Raw genomic sequence first — 12824 nt, forward strand, 5'->3', positions numbered from 1 at the left:
GCTGTTAATTTCTCTTTGTTATTATTCTGTGATAGAGCTCCCAAACTCACTGAGTTTATTAAGGAAGTGACTATCCTCATATAATTATTAAGGAAACATGATTCATTATTTTATGGGCAAGAGGTGAACAAGATAGCCGTTGAAGCCAGATATCTCTGGAAAACTTACTGTTAGGGAAACGAATTGAATGTTTTTTCCCTGATGTAAAAACAAAAACAAAATCTGAACAGAATTTGTAATAAAGACAGTAATAGGCTTAATGGTAATTTAAAAAAGAATATTTGCCACAAAAACTTACTTTCTCAATTATAATGATGGATTTACAAATATGAAGATCATGAATGTCTAGTCCACTCTTTAGAGGAAAAATAAATCACCATTATAAATAGGAAACTATCATTTTCCTTTTGGCAATTAATATCTTGGCTGTGAAGCATGTTTTTATTGTCTTGTCCTTCATAAACCTAAGTGGATTTTTTTATGGTGGAGAAAGTTTTTGAAACTGTGATTAACTTTGAAACAAGACTGTAATAACAGTTTATGTAATGTCTGACTTCAGATAGGTTGATTTTTATTAATGCAGAGACAAAGCTACTCAAAAAATTCAGCAGAAAATTTATAGCAAGATGAAGTGGCATAAAAGATGAGAAAAGCATAAAAGATGAAAAAAGCATAAAAGATGACATCTTGAGTGGCTCTTTCATGCCACTCAAGATGTCATTTTGAGTGGCATAAAAGCGCAAATTCAGATAAGGATAAAGGAATCTTGTGTTTTGGTTGGTTTTTCTTTTGGACAGATTAATTTCTGGTTAGGGAAATATATCTGCCACATTTAGATACTTTTGCTTGAGTTTCATGCAACTGATTTCCATAAAAATAAAAATTTCACTCATATAACGGGAGAAACAGAGAGCTACACAAAATAAACATCATTCCCTTAATTCTTCAGTGTTATTTATTTTGGAATGGGGATTATAAAATATGTAAAACACATAAAAATACTATATAAATCATAAAGTCATTTCTACAGCTTGTGTGAATCCCTTACATACATATTTCTTTTAGGATATAAAGAGATCATTTGGAAAATATAAAGTGTTTGCTGAACAAATTATAGAATCAATCACCTAGTAATAATAATATTTCATATTTACACAGTGCTTTACAATTTACAATGCACTTCCACATATTTTATATCATCATGGTTTTAAGTGATGTCTCTCCTTTAAAAACAAACATTTACACTAAAAGTTATCCAGGTACCACAGGTGAAAGAAATTGAAAAGAGAAAAGCCAATGAAAGATGATGAATCAATTAATCAGAAGATAGATGATGTATTAGAAACCAATTTGGAGGATTTCAAGGCACAAACGGTCAATGATATCCATATCAATTACAGGGGAGAAGTCAAGTAAGACTCAGACTCAAATTTGTCCATTAGATTTGACAATTGGAGGGAAAATGGGGGGAGCAGATAGAGGGAAATTGTGGGCAGAGGAGGATTTGCTCTGAAGCTAATGGAGTTTCAGCATCAGGACCACTCAAATGCAAATTCTCCTTCATATTCCTAATCTCATGGTCATAATTCATAATCTGTCTTCTTAAAGTTGACCTCAAAACTGTATAAGCTTTAGGTCCCACAGTGCCTGATCCATTTCTGACTTTGGAGGTGGAAGCCTGATACAATGAATCGAGATATAAATGGGAGAGGAGAGGAGCAGATAGGGAGTGTGAGTTATTCTTTCAAGAAGCTTGCCTAGGCACTTCCCTGGCGGTCCAGTTGTTAAAACTCCGCACTCCCACTGCAGGGGGCGCAGGTTCAGTCCCTGGTTGGGGTAGGAAGATCCCGCATGCCAAGTGGCTTGGCCAAAAATAAATGAAATAAAATACAATAAAGCACTAAAATCTTGCCTGTGGTCAAGCGAGTTGTGCGTATATACGAAGAGCCAGCTTCATGGGTGTGTGTCCAGTACATTAACACAGGGCCCTGTGCTCAGAAGGGCACCACACTTGGGGTTTATTGCTCTTCCACTGCTGTCCTGATATTATTAACAACTCTTTTAATTTATGTTTTATAAGTGAGGGCTGATCAGACAGGGAAACAAGCACTGGGGCCCCGTCTCCCCCCACTTCCCTCCCCCCGTACGAGGCTCTCTGCTACTTGCTTCCCAAACCCCTGGCGCTCCAGGCCCACTTGGTCTCTGCCTCCCTGCTGCCCCTGCCCCTAGAAGGAGCCTGAGCATGGGCACGAGAAGGGTCAAGGGTGGACATGTTCATCCTGCCATGTCTTGGGGCTGGGAATGGTGACAACCGGCACATCCGGGCTGGCACCATCATGGAGTGTTGGGTGCGTGGCCGGCCAGAGGCCATGTGTCCGCAGAGACTAGCATGTAGTCCATCTCGGATCCAGGTACTTAGTACTTCCCAGCGTGGAGGTTTAAAGATCATTGGGTTTGTATATATTAATCCCATCCTCCTAATTTATCCCTACCCCCACCCTTTCCCCTTTGGTAACTATAAGTTTGTTTTCTATGTTTGTGAGTCACTACTGTGTATAAAATAGATAACCAACAAGGACCTACTGTATAGCACAGGGAATTATGCTCAATATTTTGTAATAACCTATAAGGGAAAAGAATCTGAAAAAGAATCTATCTATCTATATATCTATATCTGAAGCACTGTGCTGTATACCTGAAACTAACACGACATTGTAAATCAACTATATTTCAGTAAAAAAATAAATCATTGGGTTTCACCCATTTGTGTGGCTTGGGGTGACTGGCTTGTGGGAAGGGAAGGTGATGGCTAGCCTTTCCCAGGCCACACCCTTCCCTGGGCTGTAGTGCATGGATTGAGGGTGATGCAAGGGGATCCTAAGGAACACAAATGCCCGACACGGTGAGGCAGGATCCCCGGGTGCCTCTGAGGGTCTTCACTTGAAGGCTCTGTGACTGTGAAGGGAGCCTCTCTTCCTCCTTCCAACTTTCCTGATTCTGGCATGGATTTGTCTCTTTTGGCCAGCTGAAGGCACCCTCCGGGGATGAGCCACAGAATAGGAATTTTATCATCTTGGTGACATCACATACAAGGTAAATACTCTGATATTTGTATTTAAAACTAGCATGACACAATATAAATATGAATGGTAAAATTTACGCTAAAAATTTAACCTTTTAATTTGACTATATTTCGAATGACATTAAATAGTGAATACAAAACAGCATGACAAGTCGAGAGAAGGAGAAAGAGAGAGCACAGAAGACAGGAAAACTGCTTTACATGTACCTTTAAGGGCACTTTCCTCTACTTTTTCAACAAAGGGCTGTGTTTTCACCTCGCACTGACTCCGACAAATTTTGTAGCTGGCCTTGTATGCGTATGTTCAGAAGAAAAAGTAGGAGAAAGAAGACACGTGGGAAAAGCCGTCTGCTTGATGTGAAATTTGACTTTGATAAATTAGTACCATCACCTCTGATGGAAGGAGAGAGTTTTGCTGAACTTTCTGCTTAAATTACTCGGGTGTGTCTGATTTGTGGAGCCTGGTTCAGACCCTGTGGCCTAGCTGCAAGGGAGGCGAGCATTTCACATTTTGTTTTATAGTCCTAGGTAGTCTCTGTTTCCTACCAAAGGCCATCAAATTGGGGATTGTCCAAACCTAGGAAGTAGTTCAGATGCTGTAGGAAAAAACTGTAGGTGCCTCACTCATATCCCTTGAACCTTATCCCTTTCACTGTCCTCTGACTGACTGTGACATCCTGTTGCCACTGTCTTTGCTTGATGGCTATTTCCAAATCCAGTAAAAGGGGCTCTGTTCATTCACAGGGCTGGCTGGAAGTGCTGGGTGGAACTGGGTGCCTCAGGAGAAGGCCTCAGCCAGTGACTGATAAGCGTTCCCTCTCTCTTCCCTCTCTCCTTGGGTGGAATAACAATGAGATGTGTGTTTTTTACCATTTCCTAGAATTGCCAAGTGGGATTATGCTCTAAACTCTCACTGTGGCAGTTGGCTTGATAACATAGCCTTTATTGGCTGCCTTCCTTTGTCTGATCCAACTCCCCTCTCCTAGTCATGTTTCCTTTACTTCCCATATAATCACCTTGTACTTGAATCTTTTCCTCAAAGTCAGCTTCTAAAGGAACTCAAACTAAGATGCCGAACAGCAAAAAGAGTAGCAAGTGTCTACCTCTCCTCGTGACATAAGCTTGTGCTTCTCTGCTTCAATAATGGCTATCTGTTCACATTTTCTTAATAACCCCTATCTTTTTGTAATGTAAAATTTCTCTAACTTGTCCTTTGGTTAGACCCACAAGATCTAGGACCATGTGACTGTGTACCCCTGGAATGCATTGCAGAGGCTGTGTGTAACGGTGCCCAGTAACTATATTAATACACATGTGAACAAACTCATGAATGGTTGTGTGTTTATCCCAACATAACAGCTCATGAAAGATTTATATGAAAAATGTTCACCTTATCCGAAATCCTGATTGAAAGGATTTTGATTATCTCTGTATTTTCCAATCTGCCCATTTTATTTTTGGCCTGGTTGCTGTGTAGATTGCAGGCATGTGATCACACTAATTTGTGTATGTGAGGGTGTGCAAAGAACAATGCCTTACTGTGGCTTTTTTTTTTTTTTTTTCTTGAAATTACAGAAAAATGTCTCCCAAATCTGTCTTCAACCTGGCGAACAATATTAAGCAGACACAAACTGGGGGGCAAACCTAGTTTCTCATCCCTGATGCCTGAAAGTTTTTGAGAAATCCAGGAGAATGTCTATCTATCTTATCAGAGACTCAGCTGTTCTATCCCACGAGTTTGGTTCTAGCCTTTTCCGTAGAGGTGTCCTTCAACATCTTTCTTACTGCGTTTTTGTGCTGAATTTAAAGTCAGTGAAATATGCCAGCTCAGGGCTTCTCAAATCTGAGGATCTCTGTTTCCTAGAGAATAAATTTGGCTCACCAGAGTTAATGCCACCCACATTCCAGAACCCTACCGGAATGTGGGCTCCAAGCAAACGCCTATGCATCCCTTTTACCTTCCATAAAGAAAAACAGCTTTGAAATTGTGTCAGTGTGAAGGTCAAATCTCATGTCTTTATCTTTTCCCTATTATTTTCACAATTTTTCTTTTTCTCCTTCTTCTTAAAACAATGAACAGAAAACTTTACAGATGGCAGAATGTGTTAAAAGCTTTGAGCAAGTGTCTGTTAATAGCAATAGAAGCAGCAATAAGTTTTCCAGGTACTTCCATACAGAAAAATTTGCTAAAGCAATGAAAGAAAAATATGCTTTTCAATGTTCCAAGTTAGAGATCATTGCTAGTTTGAATAATGGAACATGATAATGTGAATGGCTGGGTGGGGCAGTAAAATCTCTCAGATAATCAACCATCTTTAAAGTAAATAAATGAAGAGCTAAAACTTCAGTTCTAAAGTAACTAAGAACTTAAAAAGAGTTGTACAATTTTTTGGAATTTCCTACTGTGATTTAATATTTGAAGTTAGACATATTTTGTTAGCATATTTTTTTTAAAGTTGGTGACGGTATTTCAGTGAAAAAGTATTTATATTTTTATTTAAAAATCACCAAGTTCCCAAAATGTTTTAAGATTATATAAGTTTCCTATTTCTGTTGTAATGAATTACCAAAAACTTGGTGGCTTAAAACAACACAAATTTATTGTCTTGTAATCCTGGAGGTCAGAAATCCGGAATGGGTTTCAATGGGCTTAAATTAGGGTGTCAGCAAGATTGTGTTCCTTCTGGAGCCTGGAGAGGAAAATCCATTTTTTCTAGTTTCTAGAGGCTGTCAATGTTCCTTCCTTTAACTCATGACCCCTATCCTCCACCTTCCAAGCCAGCAACGACGGGTTGAGTTTTCACATTAAGTCATTCTGATTCTGACACTTCTGCCTATGTCTTTCATTCCCGGGGACACTTGTGATTACATTGGGCCTACCTGGATAACCCAAAATAATCTCCCTGGCTCAAGGTCAGCTGATTAGCAACCCAAATTCCATCTACAACTTTAACCTCTCCTTGCCATGTGGCATAACATATTCACAGGTTCCAGGGATTAGGATGTGGACATCTTTGGGGACTCTTATTATGCCTACTATAAGATGATTTCTAAAAATACATGAAACTAGCCAAAGAACATAAACTACAACTGAGAATGATACAACAAAGAAATAAATTGATAGGCATGTATAATGGTCCAGAAATTAAGCCAACAGAAAAATGCACACCAGTGAGGTCCTATATACCTCCTTTGAGTTCCAAGTCAGTGGTTCTTAAACTCTGGGTTTAAATCATGCTTCTGAATGCCATAATTTTGGGGGGCATTCTTGAAGGGATTAAAAGAATCAAAATAAGACTGATCATGTCACCAATAATTATATCACAATCACTGCCCCAGTATAACTCTCCTATTTTTATTAAAGCAATCACAGAGAACTTGATTGCCCTTAAGCATAGTCATTGCTTAAGTAGAACTGCTTACTGCTTATACCTAATTCGTCTATGAAATAATGAGGCAAATATCTTATATGTTCTGTAAAATCTTTCTTTTGGTGCCAGCCTAATTTTTCTTTATGACTCTCTCATCTTATTGCAGCAAGATGAACCCCACTTTACATTCTATTGAAAATTTCAGAGTAAAACGTTCCATTTGATAAACATTTCCATGACAACAGGTATACTCAACTGGAATTAAAAAAAAGTCTAGGGGCTTCCCTGGTGGCGCAGTGGTTGAGAATCTGCCTGCCAATGCAGGGGACACGGGTTCGAGCCCTGGTCTGGGAAGATCCCACATGCCGCGGAGCAACTAGGCCCGTGAGCCACAACTACTGAGCCTGTGCGTCTGGAGCCTGTGCTCCGCAACGGGAGAGGCCGCGATAGTGAGAGGCCCGCGCACCGCGATGAAGAGTGGCCCCTGCTTGCCGCAACTAGAGAAAGCCCTCGCACAGAAACGAAGACCCAACACAGCCATAAATAAATAAATAAATTAAAAAAAAAAAAGAAAATGTATCTTTAAAAAAAAAAAAAAGTCTAAATGCTGGTCAACATATAGTGTGCACCCATGCTATACCAGAGGGTCAAAGAATACCAGTCCTAAGCTCTCTATCATTAAATACAAAGATAGATACATACACTGATGTGCATCTGATCTGTAACATAATTCTTAATTCATAACATGTGTAGGATAAAAACAGATTAAATTCTTAACAGAAAGCCAACTATTCCTGATAATAGTATTCCTATTCAACTTACTTTATCTCTAATATGCCTAGCACTTTTTTTTTTTGGCTGCGTTGGGTCTGCATTGCGGTGCGCGGGCTTCTCATTGTGGTGGCTTCTCTTGTTGTGGAGCACGGGCTCTAGGCACGTGGGCTTCAGTAGTTGTGGCACACGAGCTCTAGAGCGCAAGCTCAGTAGTTGTGGTGCACGGGCTTAGTTGCTCCGCGGCATGTGGGATCTTCCCGGACCAGGGCTTGAACCCATGTCCCCTGCATTGGCAGGCAGATTCTCAACCACTGCGCCACCAGGGAAGCCCTGCCTAGCACTTTTCTAAGTGCCTTCACATACTTTAACTGATTTAATCTGTATAATTGAGTGGCTTCTGTTTCTACTCCCACTTTGCAAATGAAGGAATTAAGGCACTGAGAGGCTAACTGACCTCTCCAAGGTCCCACTGATAAGTAAGCTAGTAAGTGGCAATCTGGGATTTGAATCTAGCTCATCTGGATTCAACTCTGTGCTTTTACCATACAATATTGCTTCGAAGAACAAAACCAAAAAATGCATCCTCGCAATCCTCATAAAGAAGACATTATGTCAGGCTTTTAATGGAAGTTATTGCTTTGCATAACTTGGTCTATTGGGTATTTTTACCAATGGAAGGTTGAGGAGAAAAATGATACCTTAATCATTGAAGGAGATCTTATATTCCTCTAGAAATCCTCTTTGCCTAGAATACTCTCCTCTTTTCCCTCATCCCCTCTTCATTGGTTAACCCTTTCTAATGCAGCTCTTACCAGAAGTGTCATTTTTATTTTATTTATTATTTTTCATTGAAGTATGGTTGATTTGTAATGTTATGTTAACTTCAAGTGTACAACATAGTGATTCAATATTTTTATAGATCATACTCTATTTAAAATTATTACCAAATAATGGCTATATTTTCCTGTGTTGTATAATATATCTTTGTTGCTTATCTATTTTATACATAGTAGTTTATATCTCTTAATCCCATACCTCCTTTATCTTGCCCCTCCCCTCTTCCCTCTCCCCCTGGTAACCACTAGTTTGTTTTCTATATCTGTATCTATTTCTGTTTTGTTGTACACATTGTTTTATTTTTAGATTCCACATATAAATGATAACATGGAGTATTTGTCTTTGTCTGAATTATTTCACTAAGCATAATACTCTCTAGGTCCACCCACATTGTTGCAAATGGAAGAATTTTATTCTTTTTCATGGCTGAGTAATATTCCACTGTATACCACATCTTCTTTATCCATTCATCTGTTGATGGACATTTAGGTTGCTTCCATGTCTTGGCTATTGTAAATAGTGCTTCTATGAACATTGAGGTGCATGTATCTTTTTGAATTATTGTTTTTCTTTTCTTCAGATATATGCTCAGGATTGGAATTGCTGGATCATATGGTAGTCTTATTTTTAGTTTTTTGAAGAACCTCCATACTGTTTTCCAAAGTGGCTGCACCAATTTATATTCCCACCAACAGTGTACAAGGGTTCCATTTTCTCCACATCCTTGCCAACATCTGTTATTGGTGGTCTTTTTTATGATAGCCATTCTGACAAGTGTGAGGTGATGTCTCACTGTGGTTTTGATTTGCATTTCCCTAATGATTAGGGATGTTGAGCATCTTTCCATGTGCCTGTTGGCCATCCATATGTCTTCTTTGGAAAAAAATGTCTCTTCAGGTCTTCTGCCCATTTTTTAATCGGGTTGTTTGTTTTTTTGTTATTGAGCTATATGAGGTGTTTGTATATTTTGGATATTAACCCCTTATCGGTCATATAATTTGCAAAGATTTTCTCCCATTCAGTAGGTGACCTTTTTATTTTGTCGCTGCCTTCCTGAGGTATCACTTCTTTAAGAAATTTCCTGTGCTACCCTGTTCCATTATTTAATTGCATTTTTGTGTTAAATGTTCTAATAAAATGGTGTTCTTTACTCTCACAGTGCTCATTTCAGTTTGTAATTAATTTGTTTAATTTTATTTCTTTGTTTTGTTTAATTAATTTGTTTGTAATTTATTTTGATTAAAATGTATCTCTTCCACCAGACTGTAACATCCTTGAAAGAAGAAGCCATGTCTATTATTTGTTCCTCAATGTACCTCGAGAACTAGCATGGTGTCTGTCACATAGGAGATGATTAATAAGCATTTGTGGAATGAATGAATAAAATCTTAGTGGTTTGTACATCACTTCTTTTTTATTATGAGTAATTTTATATCTCAAATTATAGGACTAATTAATTTGGTTGCAAAACTGATGTGAAAATATTTTATTTCTGTAATTCTATGTTTATTACGTCTAGCAAAACATGATTTTTACATAGATACAAGATGAAGAATGATGTTGATCTCACTATTACTCACTGTTCCTTGCACATACCCTCAAATCCCATGCCTCTCACTGTATCCCACTTCCTTAACTAAATCAAATCCAGCTAAATCCAATACTTTGCCTCCACTGTGCCTTCACCTGCAGTGTTGACCAATACTGAGCAAAAACACAACACGACAGCTGGTAACACCATAAATCTATGCTGTCTGACTGTAAGTGTCTCCTTACTATTTTCTGGCAATTATACCATAGTCCCTCTTCCATTCACTCATATTCTTCTAAAAGACTATTTCTCCTCTCTATTTCAACGTCTAACACTGCCTCACTTTTCCTCACGTTTGAGTGATATCCTGGTTCTGATTTTACTGAAAGGAAAACCTCCTGAAGGTCACATGTCCACCTACCCGTGTCTGTGCTTGTTACTCTGCCTTGCCTCCTGCTACCACGGATGAAGCGTCTTACTCCTTGACTGGATCCCATTCTCTCCTGAACCTTCAAGCTCAGTCCTCCAGCACGTCTCCCATCTTTCCCACAACTTCATTTCCTCTTCTGCAGCATCATGTGCTATTCCCTCTGCCTGGATGCCGTTCCTTCCAATCTTCGCCAAAGGGTCGCTTTTCATTTGAGTACTTCCTCCACAACTTTGTGTCCAATTGCATTCCCAGTCTTTCTATTCCCCCTTTCTACTTTATTTTCCTTTAGAGTAGTTATCACTATCTAACAGACTGTATATTTTACTGATTTGATTATTGTCTGCTTAAGTTCCTTGGGACAGGGATAGTTTATGTTTTATTCACTGCTGTATCCTGGTACCTAGAACAACACCGAGCACAAATAAGTGTTCGGTATGTACTTGGTGCATGAATGACTGAAGGAAGGTAATGATATTTTGTATAATTGTTTATAATTTACAAGGTGTTTTCATATTCATTCTTTTATTTAATCACAACCACTCGGAAACTATAAAATGACTCATATTATTAGTTCCACTTTATAAGAATAAAAACTGAAGCTTAGAGAGTTGATAGAACTCTCTAAGATCCTTGGTCTTCTGCCTTCTAATTTATTGCGCTTGCATTCACTAAATAAATATTGAATGCCTGCTGTGTACCAGACACTGTGCTGTGTGCTGGGGATATGGAGATGGGCAAAATGTGGTTGCTACCTTCCAGGAGCCCAGAGTCTTGTAAAGCTCACCAGATACTCAGGTTCTAGGATGAAAGTCTGAGTGGGGGTAGGATGAAGGAGGCAGAGGAAACACATGGGGAGTGGTGGCCAATTCTACCTGGTGGGATCAAGAAAGACTTGCAGGTTACACTTATGTTGAGTCTTGAAAATCAGGGACCAGTTTGCCAGATATGTAGAGAACAAAGAATCTAAACAAAGGAATAAGTGAGAATAAAGACATCACGATTCTGCTTATTATACTAAGAGTGACTTTTAAAATAATACACTGCAATGATTTAAATCTCTTTGATTTGTCTGGGTATAAAAAGATTGTAAAGGGTGGGAATAAAAAAAGACTGACTTTGTAATGAATATTTTAGTAACTATATTGGAAAAAAGAAGCTCTTATGGAGATATGAATAGTTTTGAGTTTTTTTTATAAATCTAAACCTTTTATTGGAATTAACAGGTGAATAGGCTCTGAGAAAGGAATTAAGTAGCCCAAGCAGAAGCTTTAAGCATATTGATCTCCGAGGGTGTATTGATTTGAGTACAAATGTGAAATCAACTTTTCTATTAATTTGTCGAAATCTGACTTTAGCTGGGAGAGTGTAGTTGTGATTGTGTTAAGGCTTCAGTGCACACATGCTGTATGCTGTACACTGTAGGCCCTGTGGGTGGAATTACCCCCATCCAGATGCATCAAACGTATTACTCTTTACTAGCGAAGTCCTTCCCTGTATTTGGCCCCTCGATGATAAATGTCTGCGTGAGACTTTTTTGGTCGTATGGTTAGAATTACCTAGGAGGGAAGAGAGAACTAACCTTGGGTGAGGAGATAAGAAAAAGGAATGAAGACCTCGAAAAAATTGGAATTTTTGGTTTTGGTGACCAAAATAAATTAAAATTCCAATGTACTTAGAATTCAAAACTGAGTGATTTTCTCCGTGTTTCTTTATAAAATTTAACATTTATTTTTATCAAAGTAATACATATTCAAAAAAGTTTTTTTAGACAAGCTTATAAAAACAGCAGTTTGCCTCCTTCGCTCCTCCCCACTCCTAATTCAGGCTTTCTAGAGGCAACCACTTTCAACTCTGTGAACTGCTTTTTCTGCTATTTTCTTCTGTATTTCTAAATAATATGCTCCTATTGTTATTTCTTTATTTTTCAACCTCAGACATGTTTTATTGACTCCTTCTCTAAGAGAGAAACAATTTGCCTTCTTACCACTCACCCCCCACCAACATACAACTTTGCTTTTCCCCATCTTCCAGATACAGTTATTCTGCAACTCAGGCTTTGGTCAATATTGCAGTGTTTACATTATCAGGACCGTGAGGGGGCATTTTGTGTGTGTTCATGATTGCAGTCTGTGTACACTTAAAACAATATGTAAGTATTTGTGTTTATTTGGGATTTCAAATATTGGTTCAATTCCTTAATGTTATAATTTTTAAAATGTTTTACTTTAAGGTTTTAAGTCCAACATACAAATTTTATTATTCTATCCCTAATCGATTAGTATTAATAGTCATTTATACGAGAGCCTTTTACTAATGTTTGGTCCCATTTACAAACTTAGCTCGTTAAAATCTTGTAAACAGCTTTAAACTTCATTTCCTATTTAATATTTTCAAGTATTTCATTGTGCTGACTAATAAACAAAACCAAGAATTTAAATAATCCTAGTAAATCTAGCAAAGTAAACTTGTAAATATTGTGATTCTCCACTTATCCTAAACATTCTAATATGGCTGATATATTTCCTAAATTTCTGTTATACTTTCCAAATAAAAACCTCAAGACAAAATCAGATACTCTAGAATATTAGGACTAATCTGTTGGATTAACTAATTTGTTGGAATGCCAAATTCTTAAATACCAAATTAAAGCAGAGATATTAATGTGTTTGTTATGGGCTAAATTTAATATATTATTTTATACTTTACCCTAAATTTCCCAGAGTTAAAGACTATTACACAAAGAAAACAATTACCTTTTTCTGAGCAAATTGGAATTCCTATATTAGTGGACAGTGCTGG

This window comes from Balaenoptera borealis, assembly GCF_965194805.1.
Source record: "Balaenoptera borealis genome assembly, chromosome: 14".
Taxonomy (NCBI): Eukaryota; Metazoa; Chordata; class Mammalia; order Artiodactyla; family Balaenopteridae; genus Balaenoptera; species Balaenoptera borealis.